The 16,697-nt window shown below is 31.5% G+C and overlaps 1 long non-coding RNA gene across 1 annotated transcript in view; it reads right to left on the bottom strand.

Moving 5' to 3' along the window:
• Positions 1-15,207: 15,207 nt before the first annotated feature.
• Positions 15,208-16,697, bottom strand: part of LOC147007208 (uncharacterized) — a 3,316-nt gene continuing 1,826 nt past the window's right edge. The window contains exons 1-3 of the long non-coding RNA XR_015054347.1: positions 16,397-16,697; positions 16,123-16,299; positions 15,208-16,025 (exon numbers count right to left, since the gene is read on the bottom strand). The exon at positions 16,397-16,697 is cut by the window's right edge and continues 1,826 nt beyond it. This is a non-coding gene — a long non-coding RNA (uncharacterized LOC147007208). The remainder of the gene's footprint in view (positions 16,026-16,122; positions 16,300-16,396) is intronic.

Raw genomic sequence — 16,697 nt, 5'->3', positions numbered from 1 at the left:
GTGTGGTTGATGTTGTGTTTTTTACCCAAACCCATGTCCCCTCACGTGGGGAAAAAAATGTAGATATTTAAATATATAGATATGTCTATGTAGATGTTGTTACAGGCCGGGGGTCAGCCGCCAACCGATCGCTCTGAATGGAGTCGCAAGTCGAGTCGGCCCGACCGATCGCCCGGATAACTCCGAGCGACGGGCCTTGTACAAGAACCGAAATACCCCAATCGGCAGATCACGTGGGGTAGGGTCGATTACCAATCTTCAATGTACCTAAGTAGGGTAAGAATACTGATTCTGGCTCACTTTTCCCCATGTAAATGAATGGGGGATTTTCAGCGATTCATATTTTTTTCCCTAAAAATAAACCCCCCTTTTTATCCCAAGGTATATTTATTTGTCTCCCCTTTTAACCTGGAGGTTGAACCTCATTGAATTGAACACCTGGGGGTTGAACAGCTCACTCATTGAACCTATAAAGATTTGTTCATTCTCAAATTCCTTCAATAGTTTAATTTTCTTTGCACAATAATCCCCATCTAAAATATTGACAAACAAAACATTTGAATCTTTATATTTTTGAAGATACCCCTTTTGTGCCATTACGAAATGATAAACTTCTCTTAATGCTCTCATCTGGCCACCTCCTGAGCCACATATCATTTTGAGATTATAGTAAATTGTTTTTTCATTGTTCAATTGATAACCATCAAAGTTTTCAGTCCATTCAAGGATATTCATTTTTTTCTTTACATCCTCTAACTTACTAGTTTTTAAATTAATTCGCTTATTTGTTTTATTTACCTTTGTTTTAGTTATTTTTTCAATAAGACTTATTTGATATTTTTCACATTCATTATGTTTTCCATTTATATACCAAGACTGAGATTTTCTCCACTCTTTAGTTTGATTAATACTTGGTTTAACCATTTATATATTGTGAAAAAACGTGGCGGTAGCCCTTAAAAAACCCTAACCCATCTTCCCATCGTTAAAACATAATCTATTTTATACACTCTATCATACAATATCCATATGGAACACAATCTATTCCATTATCTAAAATAAATCTCTTATCATCAAAGGCCGTCTTTTTATTTACTTCTTCACTATATATGTTATGTTTATAACTTCTTATTGTATTCATTTTCCTATATTCTTCTTTCTTATTCATCAAACAATTATAATAATTTCTAAAAGTTATTGATTTCTTTATTACATATTTCTTTATTCCCTTTAACCTCTTATCAATCTGTTCACCATACTTATAAGCATATGCCTTTGCTCTCAATCCAATAAACTCACTCATTACTTTTCCACCCAACTCATCCTTAAACTTACCAATAACCTTTTCATTCTTTTTGGAAAATAACTCACTCTTCTTGCTGAAATTACTTGTATCATATACTCCAATATTTTTCTTCATATCTTCATAAACATCATCAGTTTTTATATCTAGGATAAAACTATCAGTATCCATATACAACAATGAAACATTTTCACCATACTCTTTCTTTAAGTCATTATACAAATAATCATACATCAATATCTTTGATAAATCAAGAACTGCTGTTCCAATATAAATTGGTTTATCCATTACAATACTTTCCTTTTTCATATGAATTGCAGAAAAGTTCTCTGAAAAAACCTCTTCTCTCTCAAAACTTGGTTTATTTATCAATCTCGAAGCTTCTTTCCAAGATGTTGCGAATCTAATGTTTTGCCTGTTTCTAACATTTTCCATAGTCTTTCCAAATACAGCATTATTCATTAATTTATAAAAGTCCCCTTCAAATTTTACTTTTGTATTTGCTCTCATATCTGTATTGAATTGAATATACTTTTTCACCCAAGGACTTTGTTTAAATTTTAAAACTCTATGAATTTTAGCTACTCTCAATCCTTCTCTCAAAAACTGTTTTAAGCTTCTCTGATGCAAAACATATCCCTCTTTATCATAGAATGTTGTTAATAACTTTTCTGTTGATTTACCTTTAATATTAAAACTTTTATGATAATCACTTAACCATTCTTTCTTTGGAGTTTCTTTCTCACATGCAAAAGGAAGATCTTTATGCTTATTATGAAGATCACTCGGGTACCTCAAATCAACTTCAAAATAATAACCTTCTTCTTCGTCATTCAATTCCTCTTGAGAAGAAATAACAATATTCATCAAAGCCTTTTCATAATCCTTTTCTTCCACCCACTCTAATTTACCATAAGGCAGAGATTGAGACATTGCCCATCCATACAAATTATTAGCATCAAAATACATCAAATAATTACTATCTTTTTCACTATCATAATTTGGAAGATATTTATTATTTGCTTTAGCATATCTTTTTGAACATACTTGTGATATTCCACCTCTCTTGGACTTCTCAATCATCAAAAGCATATCCACATCACTGATTAAATCTATATCTTGTTTTGTCATTTTCAACATTGCACTCCAAGCTAAACCAGGAGCTGTGAAATAGTGGGCAGGATCTAATCCATAACAATTTTTATTATGACAGAGTGATCTAAAAGCTTCAAACACATCAGCTAACAATAAAACATCTGTTTTTAGATATAAATCGTGATATTCTCCAAGGTTCTTTATCTTAAATATTTTCCATATTTCTTGTGCGTGTTTATATTCCTTATCACTTATCTCTTCTTCATAAAGGTTATTATAGAAACTTTCTTTTGAAGGAAGTTGTGTTTCTTTAAATCTCATAAATGAATCCATATAATCATAAGGATAAATTCCCTTACTTGTAAGAATTTTCTCTTTACTTTGAATTTCATTCCTTGTTTGAATTTCCTCTCTCGTAAGAATTCCTTCTTTAATCAGAATTTCATCTTTAATCTGAATTTCCTCTTTAGTTCGAATTTTCTTTATAATTAGAATTTCATCTTCAGTTAGAATTTCTTCATTAATTAGAGTTTCCTCTTTACTTTGAATTCTCTCTTTAATCTGAATTTCCTCTTTAGTGAGAATTTCCTCTTTTGGAAAGAATGAATTAAGATTTGGAAAAGAGTCCGTGGAGCTTAGATTTGATGCGAGGTAGGCTAGTGGTGTTCCCATAAACTTGTAAGAATCTAAAAACCTAATACGAGTTAAAGGTTTTGTGAATATCATTTTTGAAAATGAAATATACTTTTGACTTGTGTTTGTTATAGCAGAAATATTCCCTGGTGTTTTTGAAAGTTCATTTATAAATAGATGTGTATCATAGTTGGCGCTGTTGTGAAGAAAGACTGGAATAAAAGAAGGTAATTTATAATTAAGATTACAACAGGAATGAGCGGGACCTCTATATTTACCAGTAAGATGACAATGATCCCTCACTTTAGACTCTTTAATTTCCCCCTCACAAATATGACAGATATTGTTCATTCTAAATTCTAATTTTTCTTCTTTGGTTAATTTCATTGGTTCATTTGTTTCTTTCATTAATTTAGTGAGTCTTATACAATCCTTTTCTAATCGTTTTACAAACTCTTGTGAAGCATTTTTTCCACGATAATGTTCAAGTTTGTTATACTTTTCTCCAACAGATGATTTGATATAATAACAGAAACCACAAGGAATATGTTTTTGATATTTATTTGTATATGGTTCTTTTGGATTAGGAGAAGCAGTATTTATCTTTTTAAGGATACATTCAAAATCAGCGTATATCACAAATGGGTGCATGATAGATTTATTATAATCTTCAAAATAAATCTTTTCACCAGGTTTAGGCATTGTAATTACAGCTGATTTATGATTACTACAATATTTTGAATGTTGTTCTAATCGTTCTTTTGTATGAAATGAATTAAGACATCGCTTACAAGGATATATTTTGTTTGCTGTTCTGAATACCTGAGAAGAGATTAATCTTGATAAATTATTGATGTATGTGTAATGTGAATTCTTTCCAACACTAAAATATAAAAGGTCAATGTGTGTTTCTTCATTTTTATAGTTGTTTGAAATTTTTAATATTTGAACTTTGTTTGTATCCGTTAATCCATATACATTAATAGAAAGATTATTCTTTTTCTCAAATTTAGGAATATCTGTTAGTGGCATTGGGAATTTAAAATCTTTAATGTCTAAGGTATTCTCATATTTCATATATTGTTTTACTCTTTCTGAATTACATTTTGGTGGATGTAAGTGAGCAAGAACAGACCAGAGAAAACATTTATTATCATTGTTCTTAATATTAACAACTGCCTTCTTTAGTTTTATTTCTTTTGGTAATTCAATATAAGAAGAAGCTTTAAGAGGGTTTGATTTTTAGAATGTGTATATCTAAAAAGATGATTTTTTTAATATTGAATCCACTTCCTACCACTGTATTATCAACATCCTCCTCTTGTCTTGATAGTTCTTCATAAACCCCACTATTCAAAAAATCTTGAAATGATGTTATAAAATGAAGATCTGTTCTCATATAAGGAGTTTGTTCTTCATCTTGTCTTTTCATATTCATTTTCACTCCCATATAAAACTTTAAAGTTTTCATTTCTTTTAATGTCTTTTTAATAAATTTTTCAACATCGGGTTTCACTATTTCAATTGATTCAGCTATTGATGATGGACCGGGTTCTCCAAATTGAAAAATCCTTATTTTTATATGCCCTTTAAATGCCTCATCAGTGTTTTTAATATAATAGTCTCCCTTTACTTTAAACTCATTTTTCTTGTGTTTTTGTGATTGAAGATGTTGATTATAACTACTCTTCAAAACATCCTTTGAACAGATATCACAATGTTTTCTTTCCAACTCAAGAGGAGATATTTGATGAAATAGATTAAATGTGTGTTTGTTGGTTCGGAGGTGTTTTCTATAATGTTTATATTCGTGATTACAAACATCGCAGTACGTTGTATTCACCATATTTATAGAATAAAACTTTGCTTAAACTAAAATTTTCTTGATGAAAATTTCGTTTAATTTATAGGTGAATCTGTGCTTAAAAACATTTTATCCTCCAACTTTTTCACTTAATAAATACAATGTTTCAAGACAAAAGACAAGTTTCAATCAATCTCTTCATCTGTTAAAGATACTGAGAAATATGTCAAGGATGTAAAATTGAACAAAGATAAATATAACAACTATTGGATAAAAACTATTATGGTAAATAATATGAGTTCTTCAATTTCCTTCAGTGGAAGGGCTTTTAGTATACCTGGTAGAACATCAATTAAAGTATCTCTAACAAAAGTTTCTCCTCTCCTTCTAGTAATATATTCAAAACTAGAAAAAGCAATGAAACAAGAAAAAGTATCAAAGAACAAAAACCTTATGGATGAAGCTTTAGAAAGAAAAGATAAGACCATCTGTAATATGCAAGGAGAAATTTGTATTTTTTTCAACAACCCTAAAGATGTAAATCTTGATGAAATAAAGGATGTTAATATATCAGGTGAAATGACATTTCATTCAATAGTAGTTAACGATAATTTTAAAATTACCTTTAATATAAAAAATGTTGTCGTTGAATCTGATAATGAAAAAGTATATCGATATCGATGGTAATATACAACTGAAAGTATAGATGAATTTCAGTTTAAGTAAAGTTTTACTTTATAAATATGCTAGACTTTCCTGATTCTCCATATGACAAATTTGAGAATTGTCCTGCGTGTGAAAGACGGGGATTAAACACAGAGTCAAAAGCCTATAAACAATGTATATTCTGTGATTATCTTCTAATTAATGATAATAAAAAATATAAAAAGGAAAATAATTCTTTTAGATTTACACCAAAAATGAATTACTTTACAAGATTGATTAGAGAAATGAATGTAAAGTATGAGGATGATAACACACCTTTCCTTACAAGGGAAGAAACTGAACGTATAAGAGAAATGTTCAAAGGATTGTTGTTGTATATTATTCATGGATGTAATTTTCAGGGAAATATCAACACAAGATATTGTATAAATAAAATAATGGATTATCTTGAAATTAAACCTGAACTTAGGATAAAATATAGAGTTTCTAAAAAAGCCAATAATAAATTAAATAACCTGTTTTTCAAATATATAAATGAATGATTTTTTACCTATTTGGGAAAATAAGATAAAATTTAACAACCATAAAAATCTCCCAAATTCATTAAGATGTCTCATAGTTGGTTCAAGTGGATGTGGAAAAACCTGCTTACTTTTAAAAATGCTCCTCACTCCCAACTTTTTAGATTATAGCAATTTAATAATTTTCACAAAGTCGAGTTTTCAACCAGAGTATCAACTACTCTCACAAGGTTTTAATGCTGGTCTTCAAAAGAAGATATAATCGGTTTATTTAAACGTCAAAAAAACCTAAATGATTATAACATTGAAGATATAATTCAACTATTTTGTGATACACAGAGATGTAAAAAGAAATCAAATCTTATAACTTGTATTCTTAGTGATAATACGGATGATATACCGTCTCCCCAAGATTTGGATAAATCAAAAAAGAACCTCGTTATCTTTGATGATTGTGTTAATGAGAGAAACCAAACGGTAATGGACAGCTACTACACAAGAGGGAGACATTCTTCTTGTAATTGTATTTATCTTAGTCAATCGTACTTTCAACTTCCTCGTCGTTCCATCAGAAACAATGCTAATACTTTTATTTTATTCAAGTTAAATTCAATAGATATCAATAATTTTTGGAGAGATAATTGTTCTACATTATGTAGTAAAAAGAAATTTGAGGATTATATGAAGCACACGACTGAAAAATATAAATATATTGTTGTGAAACAAGATGAGATATTAAGGGATATATTTTTTGTTTTATAAACAATTACATATATAAATGACAACTATTATTATAAATCTTGTGGGTAAATCTGCTTCTGGAAAAAACTTTCATAAATCAAGGTTCTTGTGTAGTACAAATGAGAATATTGTAAATTTACTTAAAAACACCCCGTGATACGCATTGTATCAACAACAACTAGAGCAATAAGACCTGGAGAAGTAAAAGGTGAAGATTATCACTATATTTCAGTGGAGGAACATATGCGATTGAGGAATGAAGGACAAATATTTGAGGAGGTTTCTCTTGGTACAACAAAATATTCACATTGTAAGAGTGAGTTAAAGAAACTAAAATCTGGTGGTGTTGGGATATTAGAAACTAATCCAGAAGGAACGAGACAAATTATTAAATATCTGAGCGGAGTGAAGATTTTATCATTCGGTTTTGATGTTGATGAAGAAACTCAACACAAACGTATGAAAAGCAGAGATGCAAGGATTAGTGAAGAAGAAATTACAACTCGCATTAATGTGAATAAAGAATTTGATGAAATATTTAAAGAAAAGGATTTATTTGAACACATCTACTTGAATGATGAAGAAAAGGAAAATTTCCCTGTTGATCTTTACAATTCATTAAATGATATTTTACAATAAATAAATGGATACAAAAGAAAGAGCAAGAAGATTTAAGGAACATCAAGAGTTGGTTTCAAAAGTTGTAAAACAACAGGAAGACATAAAGAAGAAACGCAGACAGAAACTAACGGGCGAAGAAGCATTTGAAAAAAACAAGAGAAATTTTTTAAACCACTTTTAAAAACTTCCCAAGAAAAAATGAAAGATGTTTCCACAGTTCCCACAGTAGAATATACTCCTAGAAAGCTTCAAATGTTAAAAGATTTCAGTCAAATGACGGAGGAAGAATTAGAGCATATTGGAGAATTAGAACATGATGAAGGTTTATTTCAACAACTGGAAGAGATTAATCAACCCCCTGATTATATTGTGAATGCTGTTCAAAACAATGAATATTCAGCAGGTTCAAAAACCAAAGCAGGACTCATTCCAACAGAACAACCAGCAATATTTCATCTTGTTCAAGAAAAGGTATTGATATTTAATGATGAATTAAGGTTCTTAAGTTCTGCTCAACCCCCTGTTAAACTAACTCCGAGATTAATGTTTCTTCTCACAAAAGATGGAAGGCAAGGTTCAACTGTGAGGGATGAATCAAAGTATATTGATAAACCATTGGATATGGAAAATAATGATGATAGAGTATATATTGATTTGCTGAACACTCTAAATTATAAGGTTATTCTTTCTAGTAAAAGTAGGAAGAATGAGAAGGAGAAACACATTATTCAGGCTTTAAGTATCCTTGGTTCAGGTATTAGTTTTCTTCCAAATGACCCATCGCAATTAGTTAATAGACTGTTATTGTTGTTCGGCAGTAAGAAGGCTGGAAATAACAATTGTTTTAATGAAGCATCAGCCATTTTAGACCAGTTGATGAACATGAAAATAATTAATAAATCTCAATATAAAGACATTTTATCTCATATTAAATAAGATGAGAAGCACAATCCTGAGTTTTAATTTCACAACAAGCGACCACACATCTTCATTCCCATACCCACTACAACTTGACACAACAAAAGAATATGAGGCATCTTTATTGTCCATGGAGACTTATAATACCTTATTTAATATAACCGAGAAAAATGACAAGTTTAGTTATAATCCGGGAAGTGGATACAAAACGATAACAGTCTCACCTGGAGCATACGAGATTTCTCAAATATCTTCCGAAATTGCTCGTCTTATGAAAGAACAGGGTGATGAACCAAAAAATATTGTTATAAACATTCAAAAACATACTTCAAAATCAACGATTAAAGTTAAAAATAACTACAAGGTTGATTTCACAATTGATAATTCATTTAGAGAGTTATTAGGTTTCTCCTCAAAAAGATTGAAACTAATGGGACGTTTTACAGTGATAATGTCATTCAAATATCCTCAGGAATAAATTCGGTGTTAATTCACTGTGATTTGATTGATGGTGCTTATAATGATGGATTAAAAACAAATACAATATTTTCATTCAGCGCATACTCAACCCCAATTGGTTATAAATTCAATATGGAGCCTAAAAATTTGGTTTATCTACCTGTGTCAGGAAAAACCATACACAGAGTAAATTTTAGGATAACCGACCAAGATAATCGTGTGATTTCTTTTAATGGAGAAGTTATATCCATCAGAATTCACCTACGTGAAGTTTTTCAATAAATAAATACGATGGTTATTGTGAGGAAGCACGAGTTGGGAAAATATAAAATAATTACAGGGGATGGGATGTTCCTTTCCCCGTACTACAAGGGTGAAGGTATGTATCTTGGTAGAGGATACTATAAACCTAAGAGACAAAGGGGTGTTGGACATCAATTTAGAGGAGATGGGATAATTGATACTCTCATGGGTATTGGTTCAACTATTCTTAAACATAAAGACCTAATTGGTTCAACTGTTTCTGCTGTGGGAAATGTAGCAGGTGCTGTAAAGAGTATAAAAGATGCTCAGAAAGAATCTCATAAATTACAAGCAATAAAAGAAATTAAGAAAGGTAAAACTCAGTTGTCCCCCCAAGAACGACAGAAAATAATTCAAATACTTGGATCAGGGTTTCAAAAGTTTTAACATCTTTTTTTTCTAAATAAATACAAGTATGGAAGCAATTGATAGTATCTATGATTTGGATGATACTATTATTATCTCAAACTCCACTAAAAAAGAAGATTACTTCAAGGTAAATGCAATAACTGGAACAGACTGGAATACAAATGGTACAAAAAGTTTTGAAATAAATAATCAACAAACCTATTTGAATCTCTCCGAAAGTTTCTTGTTGTGTAAATTTAAATTCACTAAGGCTGGGAATAACACAAACGCTACACTTGTAAATGATTTCTTCTGGAAAATGTTTGATAGTGTGCGATTGTATATTGGAACACAAGAAGTTGAAGCGGTTGATTATGTCTCTGCTGTATCTGAAATGATGAAATTTACACTCTATACATTCAGTGATAGAATGGGAAAGGGGTCTGTCGAAGGTTTTATTCCTGATATGTCAACGGGAACAAACACAGACCCTGGATATATTCAAAGGAAAGGAATGTATAATGATGATACAAAAGCAGAAAATAGTTTTACTGTGGCAGTTCCTCTTAAAGGTATATTTGGATTTTGTGATTATGATAAAGTTCTGTATGGTCTTAAAATTAGATTTCAACTACAAAGGAATGATAATGAAAATAGATTGCTTTTTGGTGTTGGTAATGCTTTTGGTGATCAGAATAAATTTGTAATTGAGGAGATGAGTTGGTATATCAGTGAATATACTCCTAATCTTAAAACAGAAGAGATGTTGAATCGAAGACTTAACTCAAAAAAACCACTCAGTGTATCATACCTCAAAAGAAGATGTCAACACGTTAAACTCAATCAAACTACTTACACGTGGAATTTGGGTGTTCTGGAAGGAAAGCCACGATATCTGTGGATGATTTTTAAAAAGCCAGATGGTGATACTGCGACTGATAAGAATAATGCATTGAGTGATAATGCTAAGGTGAAACAACTTCGCGTTTCTCTAGATGGAACATTTTATCCACGAGATAGATTGGAAATTAATTGGGAAAAAAATGATTTTGCTGAAGCATACAAGTCTTACCAAAAGGTGTGTGAAAGTAATGGAAATAAAGAACCTATTTTGGATATGACAGCATTTAAAAGTTTGTATACAATCTATACGTTTGACCTGAGCGCTCAAAAAGAAACTATAAAGTCTAATCGAGTGGATACTTCCCTATACATTGAAAGAGGAGAGAGTGAAGAAGTTGATACATATTGTTTGCTTTTGGAAGAAACAGAATTGCAGATTAATACAGATAATGGTGTGATGATTAGTCTCACATAATTTTTTTGTTAAATAAATGAGTGGCAAAGTACCAACTGGGGTATATGTTAATCAAATCAATCTTCATAAACTATCATCTTGTGTTCAAAATCAAAAGCCTTGTACGATTAACGTTAATACAATTCAGAGAAAAGGAGCAGTAAGAATTGATGTTTTGCTCACAAGAGAACAGGTTAAAATCTTGAATGACACTGGCTCACTTAAAATTAAAATGACAAAACCAATGTTGAAAAAATATTCAATAAGAGAGACGAGTGGAGGATTTCTCCCATTTCTAATTCCTTTATTTGCTGGTTTAAGTGCGGTTGGAGCATTGACGGGTGGTATTTCAACAGCGGTCAAAACTGCCAACGAAAGGAAGGCTCAACTCCAGGCTCAAAAAGAATTGGAAAGACATAACAAAGAGTTGGAGAAACAAATTAGTGGAAGTGGTGTAATTGTAGATTTTGCTGAAAAACTTGAAGGTCTGCCTGATAAAGCGAGATTGTTAGTTGGAGATATGCTTTCTTCTATAGCACAAGCAGGTGTAAAATTAACGAAAAGAGGTAATGGATTATATCTTTCTAATAAATAAATGAGCATTGATGAGTGGTTGAAAGAATTTGGAAAGAATACAACATCAAATTTACAACTTGCCAAATATTGTAAGAAATTAAAAATTCATAATGTGGTTATTTGTATGAGAGATGAATTAACAAATGTGTCGAAACATACAAAGAATATTATTATGAACTTAGAAGATAATGATGGGAACGGTTCTCATTGGGTTTGTATTTTTAATAGTCAAGACAAATATTATTTTGATAGTTTTGGTCTTCCACCACCTGTTGAAGTCATAAAATTCTTACAGAATGGTGTTTATCAAACATTTCAAGTCCAAGAATTAAATTCCAAGTGTTGTGGTCAATTATGTCTATATGTGTTATTTCAACTCAACAAAAATAAAAAATTTTATGATATTATTTTTAATCTAATATAAATGACTTATGTTGGTAAAGATGGTTCTATCTTTGGTGTATCTCAAGAACTGGATATTGATTTATCAAATTATTACACAAAGGCACAGGCTGAACGACATAAATATAATATAAACAAAAATATTAACATGAAAAATGCTTATAAATTAAAAAATTATCCAAGCCCGACTGACGCGAATGACTTGGTGAGATTAAGCGATTTATCACAATATATATACTTAAATAAAACGGCTGTGTATTCTAAAGATACAGAAGTGTTGATATTATCTCCAGGTCATACAGAATTCACAGTTCGAATTAAAATAAATTTTTATAAAGAAGGGCGTATCGTTTGTATGAGAATAGAACAATGGGGGTATGATATGAATGATTTAGGGTATAATTGGTCATTTAAAATTAACCTCGAAGACCTGGAACAATTAAATCAGTCTCGTAAGGAAGAATATTATCCACTTGGTATCGAGAATGAGTTTTGTGGAGCCACGATTAGTAAACAACAAATAAAAGAATTTAATAAGGGTAAATATAATAATGGTTTTGCCCTTGTTTATCTCATGAAAACAGAAAAAACAGGATTATATATAATAAGTAAGGAAATACAAAATGATTTAACTATGGGAAGATGGGGAGGTGTTTCGTGCCATAATATTATTCTAACATATATTTCTAATACATAAATGACAGCAAGAAGGCTTCAAGAAAATTATCATTTCTGTGTCCAAGCATACCTTCAAGAAAAGGGTATTCGGTATTTTAATAAATATGTTCTACAACATAAGAATGAGGTATTTTCAATAAAAGATTGGCATTATGCTGATGTTGATAAACCGACAACTTTAGATTTAATTAGAATGTTAAATAATGAAAAAATTATAAGGTTAAGAAAAGGTAAGGCTCTTTTAGAAATTCAAAAGAAATTTTATTGGTTTCCTGTTGTAAAAAATTATTTTGGATACAGGAATAACAAGAAATCCTGATGAATATATGTATAATATTCTATGGGGTGTAAACGATTCAAGTATAGTCAGGGATGAGGAAGGAGTTGAAGAAGAGAGGGAAGAGGAGGAAAAGGAGAAGGAGGAGAGAGAGAAGGAGGAAAGAGAGAATAGAGAGAGGGAGGAAAGAGAGAAGAGAGAGGGAGAAGAAAGAGAAGGAGGAAAAAGAGAAGAGAGAGAGGGAGGAGAGGGAGAAGAAAGAGAAGGAGGAAAAAGAGAAGAGAGAGAGGGAGGAAAGAGAGAGAATAAATAAATATTATAGTATGGAAACCAGTGAGATTCAAAAACGAATAGAGGTATTACAGAAAATAACTCAACCCACCGAGGAGGAATACAAAGAATTAACAAGTCTATTTGCAATACTTTCAACAAAACTATTAGCATCGTCAAGCTATTCATTTTAATTCAAGTTTTTTCTTAAATAAATGGAGGAGAGAGTGAAGGCATTTCTAAGGATTCTTTATGTTTTAAAAATTAAGATTCAAATGTGCATGTTGGAAACTAAAAAGGTTTTTGCACTCTGCAGAAATTTTTCTCATAAATAAATGAGTTATTGTCTCAAATGTAAAAGAAAACTAATACTAAAAATATTTCATATATTAAAAGTAAAAATAACAGGGTTATACAAAAAGGTATATGTTCGGTGTGTGGTTCAAAAAAAAATCAATTTATCTCCAAACACAAACTCGGAGGAGATATACAAAAGTTTTTATCAGGAAGTAAATTTACAACTACTGGAATACCAGGGGAATTACATCTTCCAGGGTATTCTTTCTGTGGTCCAGGCACAAACTTGGATAAAAGATTAGATGAGGCAAACAATCCTAAATCCTGGAGTAAACCAATCAATAGAGTTGATGAAGTGTGCATGAGACACGATATTGATTATGGGAATACCACAACGTTGGAAGAAAAGCATGAAGCCGATAGAGAAATGTTGTATAATTTGTCTCTGATACAAAATCCAACCTTGAGAGAAAAAGTTGATAGGTTCATCGTGAAGAAGATGATTAGTGCTAAATTGAAACTTGGACTTGGAAATTCAAAAAACTTATAGGCTCTAATGATGCCATTAAGACTGAAGAGCAATTAGCTGATGAATTACATAAACCAATATTCACAAAGTTTCAGAGAAGGAAAGTTTATTCCAAGGAAGTTGATTATATCTGGTCTGCTGATTTGATTGAACTCAATAATGATAAGGGGTACAAGTATGCTTTAACCGTTATTGATTTGAGGAGTAGATATGCGTGGGTTGTCCCTTTAAAAAACAAAACAGGTAATACTCTTATGTTAGCTTTTCAACAGATATTTAATAAAAGTAAGAGAAAACCTAAGAAATTGTGGACTGATGAGGGTAGAGAGTTTTATAACAAGACATTTATGAATTTTCTAAAAAATAACAGTATTACATTATACAGTACCTTTAATGAAGGGAAGGCAGTTGTTGTTGAACGTTTTAATCGTACCTTAAAAGAGAGACTATATAAAAAATTCACACAACTCGGTTAACAACAATGGTTATCTTTTATTCAGGATATTGTGGATAAGTATAATGACACGATTCACACGTCAACGAATATGAAGCCATCAGAAACATTTACAAAATTAAAATATGAAAAAGAGATTAATGTCAGAAAACCTAAGTTCAAAGTTGGTGATATCGTAAGAATATATAGGTGGAAATCTCATTTTGAAAAGGGTTTTACTGAACGATGGACGAAAGAACTTTTAAAAATTGTTGATGTAATAGATACAGTTCCTTGGACTTATAAAATATATGATTTGGAAGGGGAAGAGATTTTAGGTTCATTTTATTCACAGGAATTACAAAAGACAAAACTGAGCAGATAATACACCTTTGTGGACACTAGAGGGACAAGTCCGAGGTGTATTACAGTATATAATGTGTGTCAAGGGGGACGTTCTTAGATCTGTGAACCCCAAACACAGAATCCTCAACTGAATAGTCAAGGCTTAACTTTTGTTTGTTGATGTGTATGTGTGTGTGTGTCCCAACCCTCACATTCAAAATCTCAACCCCAACCCTCACATTCAAAATCTCAACCCCAACTCAATCCTCACCCAACACAGTCTTTTTCAAAATGAGATTTCCACCTATATATATATATATATATTTTTACGTTTTTTTTTTCTTCTTCCAATTCTGTCTTTTAAGGCTTTCAGGTTTGATGACGTAGAAAGGGGGAGTAAGCCTGCACTTTCTTCCCAGAACGAACAATGTATATTTTTTGTTTTTTTCTCTTCTTCCAATTCTGTCTTTTAAGGCTTTCAGGTTTGATGACGTAGAAAGAGGGAGTAAGCCTGCACTTTCTTCCCAGAACTTTCTTGATCTTGCTCCCATCAAGCACCATCCGACAAAGAACTACATCGATAGGTTTAGATCCCAAAGAGTGATAGCAACTCCAAAAGTCTCCAAAATATAAATAAATAAAATAATAATAATAATAAATAAATAAATAAATAAATAAAAGCCCCCAAAAAAGTTTCAAGTGTCCAACATAAACCCAACTTTCCAAGTCTTCAAGGTATAACCACATTCCCGTTGAGTTTCCAAGATATGTATCACATTGTGAGTTATCAATCCAGAACCCACATTTCAAGTATTCAAAGTAAAACCAACTTACAAAGTCTCTTAAGGATAACTCATTTACTGATTTTTTCAAAATTTGTGAGTCTCCAAGGTAGGACCCATATTTAGAACCATCTTGGCAGAACCCTTTTCCTGAGTCTCCAAGGTAGTTATTTAAACCATCAAGGCAGAACTCATTTACTGATTTTTTTCAAAATTTGTGAGTCTCCAAGGTAGGCCCCATATTTAGAACCATCTTGGCAGAACCCTTTTCCTGAGTCTCCAAGGTAGTTATTTAAACCATCAAGGCAGAACTCATTTACTGATTTTTCAAAATTTGTGAGTCTCCAAGGTAGGCCCCATATTTAGAACCATCTTGGCAGAACCCTTTTCCTGAGTCTCCAAGGTAGTTATTTAAACCATCAAGGCAGAACTCATTTCTTGATTTTTTCAAAATTTGTGAGTCTCCAAGGTAAAACTTGTATTCTGGCTCATCAAGGTATAACTTGTTCAGTGGGTATTGTCTTGATAACTCACAATGAGTACTATTGCTGTAAAACTCTTTTTCAGGATTTTGCTGGTCTCCAAGGTATAACTCTTTGGTTGGGTCATCAAGGACGAACTCGTTCTGTGGGTCTTGGTCGCTCATAAGGTCTTCAACCAAGCCAACAATTTCGCCCCAAGTTGTAGCAAAAGCAGTATTTTCATTTCGTATTTCAGACACAATTTCCTGTGAGAGAAAATAATAATGTATTAATTAAGTTATTTAATTATTAAATGAGTATGCTTCAATCAAAGTTTGAAAATAGGAAAATAAAAAATCTTACCTCAATAGATAAGAGGTTTGAATCCAGTTCATCAACTTGAAGGTTTAGTTCCATACAAGACAGAGAGTTCCAAGGAACACCAAAGTCATCCCACTCAAGGTCTTCAACCAAGCCAACAATTTCCCCCCAAGTTGTAGCAAAAGCAGTATTTTCATTTCGTATTTCAGACACAATTTCCTGTGAGAGAAAATAATAATGTATTAATTAAGTTATTTAATTATTAAATGAGTATGCTTCAATCAAAGTTTGAAAATAGGAAAATAAAAAATCTTACCTCAATAGATAAGAGGTTTGAATCCAGTTCATCAACTTGAAGGTTTAGTTCCATAGAAGACAGACAGTTCGAGACAAGCACACAGAACACCATTGCCAGCAAAAACAAATGTTTAAAATGGAGCCTGGGTTTGAAGCTTTTATAGAGAAAGACTGGTGGGTGTGGTTTCCTTTGGAAATTCCCTGGGCAAGCCTAGGCAAGCCTTCATTGGGAAATTTTTCAAAACCATAACATCCTGTAATTTTCTAGTGATTTCTTTGTGAGTCAGAGATGAACTGGAAATGATGTAAGAGTGGGCGGG

Source organism: Eptatretus burgeri, unplaced genomic scaffold (genome assembly GCF_056783735.1).
Source record: "Eptatretus burgeri isolate ZD-2024b unplaced genomic scaffold, Ebu_testis_v1 Ebu_testis_scaffold_455, whole genome shotgun sequence".
NCBI classification, from domain to species: domain Eukaryota; kingdom Metazoa; phylum Chordata; class Myxini; order Myxiniformes; family Myxinidae; genus Eptatretus; species Eptatretus burgeri.
The sequence above is the reverse complement of the archived record's forward strand: the minus strand, read 5'-3'. Positions and strand labels throughout refer to the sequence as shown.